Consider the following 19,310-nt stretch of genomic DNA (forward strand, 5'->3'; position numbering starts at 1 on the left):
CAATCGGCACTCTGTATCTAGCTCAAGGTTTGTAAACACACCAATCAGCACCCTGTGTTTAGCTCAGGGTTTGTGAGTGCACCGATCGACACTCTGTATCTAGCTGCTCTGGTGGGGCCTTGGAGAACCTTTGTGTGGATACTCTGTATCTAACTAATCTGATGGAGAGGTGGAGAACGTTTGTGTCTAGCTCAGGGATTGTAAACGCACCAGTCAGCGCCCTGTCAAAACAGACCACTGGGCTCTACCAATCAGCAGGACGTGGGTGGGGCCAGATAAGAGAATAAAAGCAGGCTGCCCCCCCTCCCCCCCAGCCAGCAGTGGCAACCCGCTCGGGTCTCCTTACACATTGTGGAAGCTTTGTTCTTTCACTCTTTGCTTTAACTCTTGCTGCTGCTCACTCTTTGGGTCCACACTGCTTTTATGAGCTGTAACACTCACCGCAAAAGGCTGCAGCTTCACTCTTGAAGCCAGCGAGACCAGGAGCCCACCAGGAGGACGAACAACTCCAGATGCGCTGCCTTAAGAGCTGTAACACTCACTGCAATGGTCTGCAGTTTCACTCCTGAGCCAGCGAGACCCCGAACCCACCAGAAGGAAGAAACTCCGAACACATCCAAATATCAGAAGGAACAAACTCCAGACGCGCCACCTTAAGAGCTGTACCACTCACCGCGAGGGTCCGCGGCTTCATTCTTGAAGTCAGTGAGACCAAGAACCCACCAATTCTGGACACACCATCAGCAATGTTGAGGTATGATTTACCTACCACAACCTCACCAATACTTGTCACTTTTTCTGTGAAAGGTCAGATAGTAAATATTTTAGAATTTGCAGACCACTGTGGTCTCCGTAGCAGCTACTCAATTCTGCCATGATAGTGTAAAAGCAGGCATAGACCATACATTATAAATAAATGGGAGGGCTGTATTGCAATAAAACTTTATTATACAGAAACAGGTGGTTCTGTAATTTACCAACGTCTTACCTAATTATAGCTATTCTAGTGGTAGCTCATTATGGCTTTAATTTGCATTTCTCTAATGACTAATGATGTCAAGCATCTACTCGTGTGCTCGTTAACAGTTTGTATATCTTCCTCGGTGAAATGTTTGTTCAAATATTTTACCCATATTTTAATTGAATTGTTTGTGTACTTACCATTGCGTTATGAGAGGCCTTTATATATTCTAGATACAAGTCCTTGATCAGGTATATGATTTGCAAATATTTTTTCTAGTCTGTTATTTTTCTTTTTATTTTCTAAGTGATGTCTTCTTAAGAGCAAAAATTTTTTAAATGTTTATGCAGTTTAATTTATCAGATTTTTCTTTATGCATTAGGCTTTTGAAGGACTCTGTCTAATCTGTCATGGGTGAGCAGTAACTATCTGGGGCTGGTGGCGTGGTGGTAAAAAGAGTTTACCAAGACAGTTGCAGGTAAAGAAAGGCAGATGTATTAGAGAAAGTAGGAAAATACATTGCAAGGAAGCAACAGGCAAGTTTGCAAGAGAGAAGCTAACTACAAGGAGGCAAAGGCTTGCTGGGGATTTTATAGGGTGATGCTTGTGCTGTGTGCTGAAGGGGTCTTTGTGCAGTATTGATAACACCAAGGTTCCAGTGAGCTAACCTGCAGTTTTCTGTCAGCCGAGGGTCTGGTGATAGGTGCAGGAAGACTGTGAGTTATTTGCCCAAGAGGGCTACGTGTCCTGCACCATGAAGAAAGGCAAACTTACAGCTTATCTGCCTTCTCTTTTTGCTTTCCCTTAGTCCCACCAGCCTGACTCCTTTTCCCTAATTAAGACTGTACATTTTCTTGCTGACAGAGCAATAATGACAAATCTTTGTCATGTGGGTGAAGGTCTCATCTTCCAACTGCTTCCTGCTGACCAGGGGCATAGAGTTGGCCCTACCTGGGATTACTGGCCTGTTAGGAGGTTATATGGGCCTAAACCCCGGAGTTGGGACTTGAATTGGGCAGGGTGACTGTGGGACTATGGGGGAACAGCATTTATTTAGCAGCCTAAAATTTTGTCCTGCTGTGTTTAAAGGAGAGTTAATGGAGTACCCTTAATGGCTGATTCCATTGCTGCAGTAACATTTTGGTTTGAAATTGTTGTATTCTAGAAGGCACAAAATGAGATATTGCATTAACAATGAACGGTACAAATGAACTCCTATGAGCATTATTACAGGTGGGAGAAGTGGGGTCTGACAGATAAAGATTTCTAAATATTAATGGGATAAGGGAAAATTGAGAAAAAGATGTAGATGTATTAGTGAGGACGAGGAGTTGTCTAGTCTTGAACCCCTATTCCTATATATTCCATCCCCGTTGCTGAATTGTTTATAGGCATAAAGTAATCATCATCAATCTTGCAGGCATTAACTTTGTTGTTTCCCCGCAATAGAGAAAGCCTGTGGGAGTCCACAGTGAGCTGATCAGAGTCGTCATATGGCACCTGTTCCTGGTGTACCTGATTATAGTTGAGGGCAGAATTGCAATGCACTTGTGTTAAAGCCCCTAGGAAAGGGCCGAACCCCTTGGAGTTTCTAATGCAGAGGTTTGCCTTACAGGCCATCTCTGGTGCCTTCCCGATCCACTTTGTCATGGTGGATGATTGCCATGAGGCATCCATTGGCCTAGGTCCCCCTCTTAAACCTGCGTTTTTGGTGTGTGTGTAAGTGATGTAGTCGAATCCAGATTATTGGGCTTGTATGTTAACAATTTCTTCTATAGATAGTGTGACAGCTAGGAAGGAGTGTAATGTCATCCTCAAGTGCCTGCTTGTGTGGGCATATTCAGCAGTCAGTATTGTGTGTTACGTTAGCAACTTGAGATATTACTGGGTAGAGTGGGTGCTTGGGTGCAGCCATTGAGGCAATAGCTAGCTATGATAGAGTAAAAACAGAATCGTATTTAAGGAAAATGACAATATATGGTAAACTTAGGAAGGCAGGAAAGAAGAGGGGCTGTAAAGAGTATGAGAAAAACAGTTAAACAAATACTAGTACTTCAGCGCATTGAAGTTGTGGTGTGGGGGTAAATAACATCACTAGGACAAATATAAAGAAGTTTCATCTGGGTGATAGTTTTGGAGGTTCCTCTGCAAATAGCAATTGTGTACTGTCTCCCTTATAAAAGCATTAATATCAAGAGGGTGAAGCTGCTTAACAGGCAGTTGGAGAATTACTGAGAGCCTGTGGTAGAACTGAATGCAAAGAGTTCACTTTAAGAATAAGATGTAGCCCAGCACGGTGGCTCATGCCTGTCATTCCAGCACTTTGGGAGGCTGACGCTGATGGAGCACTTGCAGCCAGGAGTTCGAGACCAGCCTGGCCAACATGGTGAAATCCCGTCTCTACTAAAAATACAAAAATTAGCCGGGCTTGGTGGCACATGCCTGTAATCACAGCTACTCAGGAGGCTGAGGCAGGAGAATCTCTTGAACCCAGGAGGTGGAGGTTGCAGTGAGCTGAGATGGCGCCACTGCACTCCAGCCTGGGTGACAGAGAGAGACTCTGTCTCAAAACAAAACAAAACAGATTTAAAAGAGGTGCTGGATTTATTTCCATCAACTTTAAGGGAGGTTAAAAAATTCTAGGTTGTTTGGTTTAACAAAACTTCTTTAACCTTTTTTTTTCTTAACTTTAAAAGAGTTTCCAGTGTTTACATTCTAGTTAGACCATAAATAATGAGTCTTATCTCAGCAGCAGCAGCTTAGTAACAGCAGTTCTAAAGCAGGAAGAAAAAAAGAGAGGAAAATCGAGAGCTTTAGAAGACTGTTTAACTCTGTAGTGCAAGTTAAATATTTGAGCTCTGAATTTTTTTTTTTGTAATTTGCCCATTAGTTTAAAATGTGCACAAAAACAGCATAATATGTAAGCAGCTGGAGTTTTAAAGAGAACAATAAAATCGGGCTAGGATGTTACAAACTGTTTTTTCCCATTTAAGGTTAGACTCCTGGATTGAACAGAAACAGAGAAAAAGAAAAGAAAGGAATAGAGGAAAAGGTTAAGCTTTACAGGATGGCTTTTGAGCCTGCAGCCACTGGACAGTGCAGGGCAGCATCCCTACCCCTCTCGCTCATTTCCTATCAGGGAGAGCCTTAGCACCCCAGACCTACACAGTATGGGATGAATTCCTCCTACCTCCACAAGCCACCAGTTAAAGTGAGCTGTCTCCAGCGGGAGCAGAGAGCCCCTTCAGCTTAAGGCCATCAGGGGTCAGGATTCTGTTCCAGGGGCCCTTCGGTCCTCAGTGCAGTCCCTTTTCCAGCGGCCGAGCTTATGGGTTGGGGTAAGCCATGTGGGTTTTTTCCCCATTTATCCCATTAGGGCAGTTTGCCTATTAGTGGCCTAGCCTTTTGTACCAATGACGGTTATTTGGAGGAGTGCTCTTAGGGAAACCTGGAGGGGGCTGGGGGCTTGTCAAGCAGCCAAGAGCTGAGCCTGCCTTTTGTCCCTGTGGTTTTCTTTCTTTTTAGCCCTGTCCTCCTTATTCTGCTTTTGGCTATGAAAGACTGAGGAGGCTAATTTGAGGATTTTCTGCACAGGGGCCATGCTGTATTACACAAGAAAATTAGACGTTTCTTCTTGAGAGTCTAAAGGTTAAATTTCTCCAGTGTTTTAGAATGCAGCCTAGAGGTGAGGCTAAAGGAATAGATGGGGTTTATCCCATGATGGGACTGGAAAACATGCTGCTTGGGGCTATTTGAACCGCGCATTCTCTCTGGATATCCTGCCAAGATGAAAAGGGCTCCACTTATGTCTGCTGAGGGACTCAGGGTACACTTTATAAAGGGGCCTCCCACCGTTAGAAAAGACCTCTCGGCTGCTCAGGGGCTTTACAATCGGTGGCCAGTCCAGGTACTCACGCTGGGTGATCAGCCCAGGTATGAGGAAAAAGGGTAAAGGAAGAACTCAGCCTGGTGCCAGTCAGAAGAGCGGGCGGATAAGGGAAGACTCATTGTTCTGAGGCTGTCTGGATCACCTGATTTAGCAAAGTCCTGAACAAGATGGATAATTCAGAGCGAGAAAGAGAGGGTACGAGTCACCCAAAATGCGTGTGAATTTGCTCTGAACGAGCTTCTGCTGTCAGTTGTGTCACACGTAGGGTTTAGGGACTTTTGACCAGAAAAGATAGGAGAGAGCTTTCCTTCCTGTTGGGCAGGGCACTCAGCCCTATTCACCCTTTGGCCTTCAGACAACACCAGAGAGTGGCCCTGGCCAGTTGCCATCAATTGTCGGATACTAGAAGCCAGCTGCTGGGAGACTGAAAAGTGAAAGTAAATTTAGGTCCTTCACCTGAACCTGGTGGTGGGTCAAACGCTTCCACATGGACCCCTGTCAGTCCCACTGGAGTGTAGGTCTGGCCAGAGACCTTTAGTTGTCTCTGTGCTCAGATGTTGGCCACCAAGGATCACAAGTTGGGAAAGAGAATGGAGAGGATTCCCTGTAAGGAGAGAGAGTCCTTATATGGGCCACCAAAATGTCATGGGTGAGTGGTGACTATCTGGGGCTGGTGGCGTGATGGTTCAAAGAATTTACCAAGACAGTTGTAGGTTAAGAAAGGCTGATTTATTAGAGAAAGTAGGAAAATATGTTGCAAGGAAGCAGTGGGCAAGTTAGCAAGTGTGGGCAAGTTAGCAAGTGTGGAGGTAACTGCAAGGAAACAAAGGCCTGCTGGGGATTTTATAGGATGGCGCTTGTGCTGTGTACTGAAGAGGGCTTTGTGTATACTGATAACACCAACGTTGCAGTGAACTAAATTGCATTTTTCTATCAGCTGAGGGTCTGGTGATAGCTGGGTGCAGGAAGATTGTGAGTTATTTGCTCAGGAGGGCTGTGTGTCCTGGACCATGAAGAAAGGAAAACTTACAGCTTATCTGCTTTTTCTTGTTGCTTTCCCTCAATCCCACCAGCCTGATTCCTTTTCCCTAATTAGGACTCCACATAATCCAGGGTCACAGGATTATTTTCTTCTAAACATTTTGTAATTTTAGGTTTTTTATTTTTTTGGAATGGAGTCTCACTTGGTTGCCCAGGCTGGAGTACAGTGGCATGAGCTCAGCTAACTGCAATCTCCGCCTCCCGGGTTCAAGCAATTCTTATGCCTCAGCCTCCCAAGTACCTGGGACTATAGGTGCACGCCACCATGCCTGGCTAATTTTTGTATTTTTAGTAGAGATGGGGTTTTACCACATTGGCCAGGCTGGTCTTGAAGTCCTGACCTCGTGATCCGCCCGCCTCGGCCTCCCAAAAAATATTTAATTTTTAAACTTGCTCCTGTATGGCTGGGTGCAATGGCTCATGCCTGTAATCCCAGCATTTTGGGAGGCTGAGGTGGGTGGATCACCTGAGGTCAGGAGTTCGAGACCAGCCTGGTCAACATGGTGAAACCTTGTCTCTATAGGTTCAAGCGATTCTCATGCCTCAGCCTCCCATGTAGCTGGGATTACAGGTGCCAGTCACCACACCTGGCTAACTTTTTGTATTTTCAGTAAAGACGGGGTTTCACCATGTTGGCCAGGCAAACTCCTGACCTCAGGTGATCCACCCTCCTCGGCCTCCCAAAGTGCTGAAATTACAGGTGTGAGCCGCTGCTCCCAGCTGGGATACACATATTTAAAGTTGTTACCAAACTTCAAGGATCAAAGAAAGATTCCTAAGGAGGGTACATCTGAGAAAAGAAAAAGTTCTGTTCAAATAAATATTTTTCTGAGAGTTTTCCATAGCAATGTTTAATGCTAGAAAAAATGGAATAATATGACACATATGTGTGTATACTGTACATATAACTAAAGACATATACAATGGTCTGAAATTACAATGCACAAAGCCAATAGCATTAGTTACTTCTGAAGACTGTACTGGAATTGAAAAGACATTGGTCTCGTGTAAAATTTTAATTTTTTAAACGGAATATGAAACAATGTTAATAATCACCACCGCAACAATAAGAACAATGCTGAAGCAACCTCTTCCAAGTTATCAGGACAAGACCATGTGATCCAAACAGGTATGTTCAAGTTGTTTTTTAAGTAGAAGGAAGCAAACCTCATTTTCAAATATACAAGGAGAGACCCATCTCATGAAATAATTTTGATAAGCAAGAAATGACTGGAGAAGCCATGACTTTTAAAAAATTGATAGTAAGCAACCAATCCATTATAAAATTGTTAGACGATTATAAAAATGGTTATAGAATTACATGCTGTAATTCCTCAAGGAGGAATATGGTGGGTGAGTTCTTATATATGTAACATTGATAAATGTGAATGATGTCTTACAATTTAAATTATGCCAAAAGAATTAATGTGTTTTTGATGGTGTTATCAGATTAGATTCTTCCAGAAAGGTTGAAGGATCTTTCGGAAAGATTCGAACATTAAACAAACCAGAGAATAAGGTAATAGATAGCCATTGTAGGTTCCTGGATGGTATGGCAGATTATATTACTCTCAAGAAGCATTTGTTCCCTCCCCACCCCCAACGCCGCCTGCATGTACTACCCCATTTCATTAATGTTGGACTTCACCAGGTGACTTTCTTTGCTCAGTGTAGCATTATCAGACTTGGTTCTGCCATTACTGTTACAAGAATAATGGAAAGCTGACCATTCTTCTTCTTTAGTTCCAAAAGTAAAAATAAAATGAGTGTTAAGAGACAGAATACAAGCCACAGACTAGGAGAAAATATTTGCAAAACACATGTCTGATAAAGGGCTTATATCTAAACTAGACAGAAAATTCTTAACAATTAAAAAACAATTTAAAAGTGAGAAAAAGATCTGAAGAGACATCTGAACAAAGAAAATACACAACAGACAAATCAGCAAATAAAAAGATTCTCAGCCAGTTGCGGTGGCTCGTACCTTTAATCCCAGAACTTTGGGAGGCCAAGGTGGGCAGATCACCTGAGGTGAGGAGTTTGACACCAGCCTGGTCAACATGGTGAAACCCTGTCTCCACTAAAAATATAAAAATTTGCTGGGAGTGGTGGCATGCGCCTGTAATTGCAGCTACTTGGGAGGCTGAGGCAGGAGAACTGCTTGAACCCAGGAGGCGGAGGTTGCAGTGAGCAGTGATCACACCATTGCACTCCAGCCCAGGCAACAGAGTGAGACTCCACCTCAAAAGAAAAAATAATGCAATTTTACAGTAAATACGAAATCTCATTTCTGAGGGCCCCCCCCCCCACCTCCAGTTAGGTGATCCATTTGGTATGGTTGGGAGATGTGACACTCAAGGCTGGTATACCACGTGGTTACTGATTGAGAAATGTACATCACTGGGAAGAATGGATGGACTGCATGTTCTCTATGCAGCTATCAGTACACCTCTCTCTAAGCTGGCTTTTGAAAAATATGGCCGTGAGTTTGAGGTGATAACACTACCCCCTCTCCAGCAGCTCCTGTGTCGTGGTGCACGTATCAGGTGGTCTTTGTAGCCAGTGAAGATAGAATCCGGATTGGAATATATGTTAAACAAAGGCTGAATCAGGACATGTGCCAAGCTGAAAGACTTTTCCAGTTCTGTACAACTGAGCCTCAACAGTGTGTTATGACAAAATTGTTCTCCAAACATTAATTTGTGGTCTGCTCCCATACACAAACAATACCAAATAATGGACTATGTGTCCACCTTGTCCATCTTTGACACTGTGTTCTACCAAGAGAGACACCTCCCAAAGCCAGAAAATGTTTATTAAACAAAATCAATGAAATGTCTGAGCACAGTCCAGGTGGCAGATGTTTACTTCTTGAATAAATGACTTCCATCTTTTAACACCATTTCACACTGAAGTCCAAATGGCCTCACAAATATTTCCTGGATCCTAACAAAGAAAATAATCTCAGTTGAAGATCCTGTATTCAATTATTTTGGCAACTGTTTCTTACATGTTTTCTTTTTCTTTCTTTTCTTTTCTTTTTTTTTTTTTGAGAAGGAGTCTCGCTCTGTTGCCTAGGCTGGAGTGCAGTAGCACAATCTCAGCTCACTGCAAGCTCCGCCTCCTGGCTTCACGTCATTCTCCTGCCTCAGCCTCCCGAGTAGCTGGGACTAGAGGTGCCTGCCACCATGCCCAGCTAATTTTTTTTTTTTTTTTGTATTTTTAGTAGAGATGGGGTTTCACCGTGTTAGCCAGGACTGTCTCGATCTCCTGACCTCCTGACCTCGTGATCCGCCCACCTCAGCCTCCCAAAGTGCTGGGATTACAGGCGTGAGCAACCGTGCTCGGCCATCTTACATATTTTCTTTGTCTAAATGACTGAGCTGGGTGCTGAGGAGATGATGTTGGCCAGGATGGTCTCTATCTCCTGACCTCATGATCTGCCCGCCTTGGCCTCCCAAAATGCTGAGATTACAGGCGTGAGCCACTTTGCTCAGCCAAGATTGAAATCTTGATGAAAAAAAGCAGTTTGGAAACTTACCTGTTTTTTATTCAAAGCCCGTCCTCTCCTTCCTGTTCATGAATGGCAGGCATCCTGTGGTGACTGAAGAAGGGCCTACCAGCGAAGGGACTCCATCGCCCGAGGAGCAGCTTCCGCAGAAGCTCCGGCAGGTTCCTTGGAAAACGTGGCAGTGCCGGGCCATGGTGCCCTGTTCAGAAATACAAGACTCAGATTTAGTAAAGCCAGTTGTGTAATGTGAAATTCGTTTAAAAAATCCTTAACGAAAACATTTCATTTCATAAGACCGATGTATTCTATCAACAGTTTTTTACTGTATGTTCATACTTAACGGCATTAAGAATCACTGTGATGGGCTGGTGACATGCATCTGGTTCATCAATGTTAGCGGCAAAGCTTCCAGCAACTACAACTCTAGTCACCAAAATCAAGAATGTCTTTCTCTTCTCTTTTTACCTAATTACAAAAAAGGGATTGATTTATGAAAAGCAATATATTAACAAATAGCACAGCTTATGTTCATATCATTGCCACTTCTAGCCACAAATTAGGAGTCAGGATTAAGGAAAACTTACCTAAGTTTTCCCAGGCTATTTTAAAATTGCTTTTTTCCTACAAAAATAAATGTTAAATTCTTCTTTTGAGGTAGTCTCAATTAAGTTGCTGCTAATTGGAAAAGACTATTAGATCTTAAGCTGAACTGACAATTTTATAAAATAAATAGACTTCCTTTTCTACTATTAGAATGTTCTAATAATGAGTTCTATTATTATAGTAATACTTCTGAATTCCCTTTTAAAATATTGTTACTATCTTGGCATTTTTCAGACTTAACCTGAAAATGTTTTAAATATCAAAATAGACATATCCGAAGTTTACAACAAGGGTGTACAATCATGATGGGCACACTTCCTCAAACATGGGGGACCAACCCAACTCAGACCCATCACACCCTCAGCGTGTGGAAATGTTAAACTATACAGGAACCATGGCTGGAGACAAAAATCTGTAGGTGTCCCCGACATAAAATGCCATAGTACTTGCCTGCAGCCTGGACACACCCTCCAATATCCTTCAAATCATCTCTAGATTACCCACAATACCTAATACAATGGAAATGCAACGTAAATGGTTGTTATGCTTTATTGCATAAAGAATGACAAGAAAAAAAGCTTGTACATACTCAGTACAGATGCAACCATCCTTTTTTTTCTGGAATATTTTTGATCTGAGGTTGGTAGAAAGCAAGGATGCAGGACCCACAGATAAAGAGGGCTGACTGTATATAACACACACACACATTTTCTTTTGCCTGAGTAAAAAACAAAATTGTACTTGTAACACAGCTAAAGGATGTCAACAAAACTGTTCTTCCCAACCTCAAATTGATAGAGACGACCTTCAAAGTCCACATAGAACCTTTTATTGCCTTTTGTATTTTTAGTAGAGACAGGGTTTCACCATGTTGGCCAGGCTGGTCTCAAACTCCTGACCTTGTGATCCGTCTGCCTCCGCCTCCCAAAATGCTGACATTACAGGCGTGAGCCACCGCACCCGGCCATCTCTATTTCTTATACACAATAATATAACAAGAAAGATATAAATTTGCTTAATATGCAGCTTCTGTTTCTGAGTTCTGTAGCTGTCAATAAGATAAGAAAGCTACTAATCTCACCAAATCAAGGACACAATACTGTCCCCTCAGGTAGCACAAATTGCATGGGCTCAAAATATGGGAAAGACAATATTTTATGAAATGGTGTATTTTAAGGCTGACCTACAGATAGGAATTTTTTTTCCAATCCAAGCAATAAAGCTTTGATATGGATGTTCACTCCACATCCTGTCCTGATCCTCAGCTGCCAGAGGACAGCCTGTACTTGCCTTCACACTGTGTCTTCCTTCATGGCTTCAGGCTAAGATTGCCGGGAGCCTCCTATAAATGTGGCCATCTTATGGATTAAACACTTTTTTTGTTAGTTTTTTTTGTTTTAGAGACAGGGCCCACTGTCATCCAGCCTGGAGTGCAGTGGTATGATCATAACTTTCTACAACCTCCAACTCCTAAGCTCAAGTGATCCTCCCAACTCAGCCTCCTGCGCAGCTAATTTTTAAATTTTTTTTTGTAGAAACGGGGTCTTGCTATTGTTGCCTAGGCTGGTGTCAAACTCCTGGTTTATAGTAACCCTCATACCTTGGCCTCTAAAAGTGCTGGGATTACAGGAGTGAGCCATCATGCCCAGCTCAGATTAAATACTTCTTTTTTTTTTTTTTTTTTGAGACGGAGTCTTGCTCTGTTGCCAGGCTGGAGTGCAGTGGCACAATCTCAGCTCACTGTAGCCCCCGCCTCCCAGGTTCAAGTGCTTCTCCTGCTTCAGCCTCCCGAGTAGCTGGGACTACAGGCACGCGCCACCATGCTCAGCTAATTTTCGTGTTTTTAGTAGAGATGGGGTTTCACCATGTTGGCCAGGAAGGTCTTGATCTCTTGACCTCATGACCCACCCACCCCAGCCTCCCAAAGTGCTGGGATGACAGGCATGAGCCACCATGCATGGCCCAGATTAAATACTTCTTTAGAAGATGGACTAGAAATGGGTCATCAGAAATTGTTTTTACTTACATATGAAGAATTCCAATCTTCAAAAAATTTTAGAACTCAATCAGAACTTGAGAACTTCTTTCAGTAGGTGCTGTGATTCAATAACCAGAATTCTGCTTTACTTTATAGTTATACAAGTATTTGTCATTTTCCTACTAAATTACATGAAGGGGGTTGTCTGCTTATGAGCTGCACCACCGAGCAGCATGCCTATCAGTGAGAAGGTGCCTGACAATTCTCAGTTGAAATGTCCTGACCAAGTTCCCCCAGAAATTTGTGAGTATTCAACTGTATTAAAACTAAATATATTGTTTTTAATGACAAATAGTCACTATTTAGTAAAATGATTACTGTGCTATAATAGAACAAGTCCTTAGCCCAAAATTAAATGGCCACAGATTGACATATGCATAAAGCTTATCAACTATCACATAACACATTTTAACAAAAATCAAGAAGACTAATAGATGATCTCTTCTTCTTTTTCTTTTGTGAGACAGGGTCTTGCTCTGTCACCCAGGCTGGAGTGCAGTGGCACAATCATGGTTCACTGCAGCCTCCACCTCCTGGGTCCAAATGATCCTCCAACCTCAGCCTCCCAGGTAGCTGGGGTCTCAGTCGCATGCCACCATTCCCGCTTCGTGTGTGTGTGTGTGTGTGTGTGTGTGTGTGTGTGTGTGTGTAGAGCCTGGTCTCAAACTCCTGGGCTCAATCAGTTCTCCCTCTTTGGCCTCCCAAAATGCTAGGATTACAGGCATGAGCTACATCGTACCAAAGAAATTATATTTTAAAAGTAAAGTCAAAGGTAGAATTTAAGAACAAAGGAATTCTATTTCTATACTTACTAGTCCCAGGTAGACAAACAACATGGCCTTCCTCAGCCTCTACCCGAGTCGTTTCAGACGAGTGTGAGCCATGAGAAATCAGAGCTGTTATTTTCTGGTTGAAACTGACACTTTAGGCTACTGTTTTCATTTGCCTGTTGAAAGAATAACTTAGCTGTATTAATCATTTAAATTAAAATTAAACATTTGAAGGGAAAACATGGGGAGCAGACAACATCTACCTCACTCAAGGAGGCAGGTAATCAATGTAAAAGGAATGAGAAAAATCACCACTGGAACCATGGGTGTAATCAATGTTTCCAAGAGGCTTCAGCAATGACGCTGAAACCAGCTCGTGAAGGTTGCCGGGGAATAAGATGTTCACAGTGCTTTGATGTCTCATCCCACAGATGACTAATAACAAAAGGGAAAAGCTACCCTCACAAGGAGATGTCCAGTTGACACTATCTCAACCAAAATTATTAAACATAGCATCAGCAATCGTGGGACAAACAGACGCAAACATCTCCTGGTGTGAGGCGGTAAGTACGCAACACTGCCTAATCTGAATTAGGCATTATTCCCTGTTTAATCTGGATCCACTCATGAGAACACTGTTTAATCTGTATTCTTGCCAAAATGCTCAATCTATTCTAGTCAGAAGAAAAAAGCAACCAGATATATCTAGATTATGGGTCACTCTACAAAACAAAGAGCCTAGATTTTTCAAAATGTTTCATGTATTGAAAGAACTACTCCAAAGTAAAAGAATAGAGAGATGTGACAACCAAAGGCAAGGTTAATCTTTGATTAAACTGTGGATCTAAAACAAAAATAAAGAACATTTTGGAGACAATTAGGTAAATCTGAATATGGGCTGTACATCAAATTACTGTATTATAGTTAGATGGTAGAACTGTAATTACATAGAACATGTCATTATTCACAAGAGATAAACGCTGAAGTGTTGGGGTAAAACATCATGCTCTTTGCAACTTACTTTCAAATGATTCAGAGAAGAAAGTACTTACGGAAAGAGAAAGAAACTGCAAAAGGTGGCAAATGCTAGCCACTGGTTGATCTGAATGAAGAATATGCAGATGTCCATTGTTTTCCCTTTTAATTTTCTGTAGGCAAGGGAAAGATAGGAAGGAGGGAAGGTGCAGGCATTTCTTATCAATTCATACCTGTAAAAAACAGAGTTAAAAGAAAACCAAAGGCTTAAAATTCATGTAAACATCCAGTGAGATCAATAGTGATTTTCTGTCAAATTTCTGAAAAGCCATTAAGACTGTAACATACCCGACTAGGGTCACCTGTAGGTAACTTAAAGTACTTTTTCTGGAGGTTCCAGTCCTTCTACTTCGTATGTTTTATTCCATCATTCCTGGAATTGCCAGTTGTTCAAAATAAACCTCTAAATGATCATTGTAAGACATTTCAACATCAATATCATCCTTTAATAAAATTAAGAAAAAATAAAACAGGCTCTAAGGCAGTGACTAAACAATAAATAATTTGTAATAAAAAGGGCTGAGATATAAATGAGTCAATAAAATTAAGAAAAAATAAAACAGGCTCTAAGGTAGTGACTGAACAGTAAATAATTTGTAATAAAAAAGACTAAGACATAAATGAGTCAATAAAATTAAGAAATAAAGCAGGCTTTAAAGTAGTGACTAAACAATTTGTAATCAAAAATACCCATCAGACATAAATGAGTCAATAAAGTATACAATTTTTTTTGAGATAGAGTCTTGTTCTATTATCCAGACTGAATGCAGTGGTGTGATCTCAGCTCACTGCAATCTTCACCTCCCAGGTTCAAGCCATCCTCCCACCTCAGCCTCCTGAGTAACTGGGACTACACGCGTGCACCACCTCGCCTGGATAATTTTTGTATTTTTTTTGTAGAAATGGGGTTGTCCCATGTTGTCCAGGCTGGTCTTAAACTCCTGGACTCAAGCATTCCACCCACCTTGGCCTACCAAAGTGCTGGGATTACAGGTGTGAGCCACCTCGCCTGGCCTGTTTTTATACTTGACATGAGAAAACTGTTATAACTTCAGTCAATTATAAGTCATTATAAAAAAATATTTAACCTCTTTGAGAGGACAGGACAGAAAGATCCTGACACGTTATCAAAGCTTAGGGTAGGATAAATGTGCCATCACAAATGAATGGGGAAGAGAGCAGGCCCTTCCGAAAATGGTGTGGCAAATGGTTACCTCTATCAAAAAAGTACAGACGAGCCTATCCTAAGAGAAGTAAAAGGAAGAAAGGGAGGAGAGAGAGAGAGAAAGAGAGAAAAAGGGAGGGAGGACACTGCAGAAGGCTTCAATGTTGTAACACCCAGCTCAGCAAGAATAAGATAAACCAAAGCTCTCAGTCATGGTCTAAGCTGACACTGGCTTTTCTTTTTTTTTTTTTTCGAGGTGGAGTCTCACTCTGTCACCTAGGCTGGAGTGCAGTGGCGTGATCTCGGCTCACTGCAAGCTCCACCTCCCGGGTTCACACCATTCTCCTGCCTCAGCCTCCTGAGTAGCTGGGACCACAGGCACCTGCCACCACATCGGGCTAATTTTTTGTATTTTTAGTAGAGACGGGGTTTCACCGTGTTAGCCAGGATGGTCTCAATCTCCTGACCTCGTGATCCGCGCGCCTTGGCCTCCCAAAGTGCTGGGATTACAGGCGTGAGCCAGTGCACCCGGCCTACCTTTTTAGAGGTTAATTTTGCAATTAACATTAAGAGTCTCAAAAACACTCATCACCTTTGACTTAGCCATTTCACCTCCAATAATCTAGCATACTAAAACACTCTAAGATCAGATACATTTAGGTCAATAATTCTTTATCCACCAATTACACAATCCAAAAAAATTTTAAAGACTCTTTTGGCAGCAAAAGCTGTCCTCAATAAATGTGATACTATTTGTAGTTTCTATTTATACCACTCAGCTGGCCTTCAAAGCCATGCATACTTTTAATGTAAGTAGCCCCAGCCTACTTCTCTGGGCTTATTTACCAACGCAGCCTCCCACAGATGCTGTAAACCTGACACAGAAACCCCTGGCCGTTCCCCAAACACTGCCCACATGCCTCCCAGCAGCGCCTTTGCTGATACTGTTTCTGCTTCCTGACACGCCCTCCTTCTCGCACGTCTAAGGCCTGGCACAGGCCCCATCTCTTTTCGTAAAGCTTCAGCCATACCTGCCTCAGAGGTAAATTTCTGACTCCCATGATTCCCAGGCACATTTTGGTGCTGCTGGTTGTACACAACACAATCTGAAATGTGGTTCTGCATCTCTTCTTTGCACCTGGCTGAGGTCTCAGAGAGCAGAGGCTAAATATTTCATGGCTCCCTCAATTTCTAAGCACAGTGCTGTATATTGAGTGGCACCTCTAGGTGACTACTTTGTACCCTAAATGTTAAACTGGGGGATGAGTGAAACCATATCAGGATTAATAAATAAATACATTCTTGAATTCCATCACTTAATAGAAGTGGCCATTTGAATGCTGGCAGGTAGGAAGAAAAGAGGACAAAGAACCCCAAAAGTTGGCATCATAACTACTGCCACAAGAAAGGAGAATCAAGCAGATTGGTAAGGTAAAGACCAGGGAAACACAGGTCACTGCAGGACTGAAGAATCTTCCAAGCTTGTCAGTAATGTAAGTTTCACTGTTTAGAGTCTTGTCTTCAAAATGTTTTCCAGCATCAAGGAAAACAATCTACAAGAAACAAAATGGTGAGAAAAAGCAGCACACTCACGGCTCTGAAGAGCACAGCATAAGGCTACAAAAAGGACCAAGCACCTTCTCAACCTGCAATGTGCTCAGTGTCTGTAAATCACAAGTTAGGTGATGAAGGGCTGGTAGTTTCCCATGAATTAATAACTTTCCTTCTTGCCCCCATGTTATCTCCCTCACCTGACCCCCCCCCAATAAAACATCCTTAAAAGGCTCCTCTCAAATTCCTTGCAAATATTAGGCTCCTCTCAAATTGCTTGCACATGCTTGGAGAAGCTCACAGTGGTTAGTACACTCATACACAACTGAACTTGAGCGACACAAAGCTTACAAGACAGCAAAGACAACAGCAAAGCTGGGCCCAGCAGCCATCACCTAAAGAACTCTTCACTCGTTACATTGGAGCAGGTGATCTCTCTGGAACCAGGAACCACAGAACCCTGAAGGACACGGAGCTGGTGGCTAAGGATTCAAGGCCTGCAGTGAAAATGTAACATTTCCTTCCAAGTGCTTATTTCTGCTATAAACTGGTTTAGTTTTGCAATGAACAACTAGATTTCTAACTGATATTCACGTTAATAAACTTTTCTTTTTTAAGACAGGGTCTTGCTCTGTCACCCAGGCTGGAGTGCAGTGGTGCAGTCATGGCTTACTGGAGCCTCAACCTCCTAGGCTCAACCAATCCTCCTGCCTCAGCCTCCCAAGTAGCTGGGGCTACAGATGGATGCTACCATGCCCAGCTAATTAAAGGATTTTTTTTTTTTTTTTTTTGTAGGGATGAGGTCTCACTATGTTGCCCAGGCTGGTCTTAAACTCCTGGGATCAAGCAATCGTCCTGCTTTGGTCTCCCAAACTGCTGAGATTACAGGTGGTAGCCACTGCACCAGGCCATTAACATTTATATATGTAAAATACATACAGAATGTAAATCACCACAAAACATAAAAATACTCCATATTGATGTAACTTACCATACTATGGATTTGTTTAAAAATGAGGTAAAAGTCATTAAGAAAATGAAAGCACAAAAGAAGTCTATCAAAATTACAAAAACTTAAAACTGAGTAAACAAAACTTCAGAAAGAATGAAAACAATTGGAAAATAACTTCAAGAAAAAAATGTAAAATGGAAACAATACAAGAACAATTTGTGCCCTCTGAAAAACAGAGGTTAAAGTCAGAATTTTTTTGTTCTTTTTTTTTTTTTTGAGACAAAGTCTCACTCTGTCACCAGGCGCTGGGGTGCAGTGGCATGATCTCGGCTCACTGCAACCTCCGCCTCCTGAGTTCAAGTGATTCTCCTTCCTCAGCCTCCCAAATAGCTGGGACTACAAGAGTGCGCCACCACGCCTAGCTAATTTTTGTATTTTTAGTAGAGACGGGGTTTCACCTTGTTGGCCAGGCTGGTCTTGAACTCCTGACCTCAGGTGATCCACCCGCCTCGGCCTCCCAAAGTGCTGGGATTACAGGCATAAGCCACCACGCCCAGCCAGGAAAGTATTTAAAAACAAATTAAGCAAAGATTATAAAAGTTTCTGGAGTAACACATTTCCCGAAATGATCACGATCCACATCAAGTCTGAGCCATGTTGACATCCCCACATCGGGGCCCTTCCTGGTGTTCGAGGAATCTGCAACACAGACAGAGGTGCAAGGGTCACTCGGGAGGCACAGAAGTAGAGGGAGGAGGGGCTCCCTGGGATCGGTGTGCAGGTCTCAGAGACCTCCTTGGGCCCTGGAAGGTGACCTGGGGCCCCTGAGCTCCCCACAATCAGGTCTACTCAGATATCAAGGCACTGAGCCCTGTGTGCTGCTCTCTGCTGAGGGGTCATCTGTCCACAGAGAGTGTGAGTGTCATGGAGGAAGAACTGAACCTGGGCGCTCACACGGGCACCTTCAGGGGGCTGGTTCCCCGGAGGGTAAAACAGACACAGAGAAACGGGGGAATTTCAAGCATACCAGGATCAACAGGCAGAGTCCCATGCCCCTGGGCCCTAAGAGGAGCAGGAGGTCTCATGACACAGGGTGGGGGTGGTGACCTTGCCTTGCCACCCAGATCCTCTGTGCCATCCAGACGGAAGAGCTGCACGTTGAACATGCATAGCTTCCTGGAGAAGAGCTGCACGTTGAACATGCATAGCTTCCTGGAGAAGAGCTGCACGTTGAACATGCATAGCTTCCTGGAGAAGAGCTGCACGTTGAACATGCATAGCTTCCTGGAGAAGAGCTGCACGTTGAACATGCATAGCTTCCTGGAGAAGAGCTGCACGTTGAACATGCATAGCTTCCTGGAGAAGAGCTTCACGTTGAACATGCATAGCTTCCTGGAGAAGAGCTGCACGTTGAACATGCATAGCTTCCTGGAGAAGAGCTGCACGTTGAACATGCATAGCTTCCTGGAGAAGAGCTGCACGTTGAACATGCATAGCTTCCTGGAGAAGAGCTGCACGTTGAACATGCATAGCTTCCTGGAGAAGAGCTGCACGTTGAACATGCATAGCTTCCTGGAGAAGAGCTGCACGTTGAACATGCATAGCTTCCTGGAGAAGAGCTGCACGTTGAACATGCATAGCTTCCTGGAGAAGAGCTGCACGTTGAACATGCATAGCTTCCTGGAGCACGTCATTGTTATTGCCTAATAAGACCTGGTCTTTCTAGCATCCCCACCGGACCTGTCTTTGCTTTGTAATTTTTAAAATTATGCTTTGGTAAGGCACAAATTTCTC

The 19,310-nt window shown here is 43.0% G+C and overlaps 1 protein-coding gene and 1 long non-coding RNA gene across 4 annotated transcripts in view; one reads left to right on the forward strand and one right to left on the reverse strand.

Annotated features, from left to right (window-relative positions):
* LOC129397853 (uncharacterized) overlaps positions 1 to 17,548 on the forward strand; it is a 34,513-nt gene extending 16,965 nt beyond the window's left edge. The window contains exons 2-3 of the long non-coding RNA XR_008625513.2: positions 13,245 to 13,376; positions 15,270 to 17,548. This is a non-coding gene — a long non-coding RNA (uncharacterized LOC129397853). The remainder of the gene's footprint in view (positions 1 to 13,244; positions 13,377 to 15,269) is intronic.
* Positions 6,713 to 19,310, reverse strand: part of LOC117980444 (protein FAM153A) — a 76,659-nt gene continuing 64,061 nt past the window's right edge. Inside the window, exons 21-29 of one of the 3 annotated variants that reach the window (XM_055113067.2) lie at positions 17,556 to 18,215; positions 14,137 to 14,291; positions 13,866 to 14,021; positions 12,856 to 12,989; positions 12,032 to 12,101; positions 10,595 to 10,723; positions 9,739 to 9,867; positions 9,433 to 9,601; positions 6,713 to 8,837 (exon numbers count right to left, since the gene is read on the reverse strand). The gene's annotated coding sequence lies outside the window, so the exon portion shown is untranslated. The remainder of the gene's footprint in view (positions 8,838 to 9,432; positions 9,602 to 9,738; positions 9,868 to 10,594; positions 10,724 to 12,031; positions 12,102 to 12,855; positions 12,990 to 13,865; positions 14,022 to 14,136; positions 14,292 to 17,555; positions 18,216 to 19,310) is intronic. The other 2 variants (XM_063604323.1, XM_055113068.2) reach the window with 2 other exon arrangements.

This window comes from Pan paniscus, chromosome 4 (genome assembly GCF_029289425.2).
Source record: "Pan paniscus chromosome 4, NHGRI_mPanPan1-v2.0_pri, whole genome shotgun sequence".
Taxonomy (NCBI): Eukaryota; Metazoa; Chordata; class Mammalia; order Primates; family Hominidae; genus Pan; species Pan paniscus.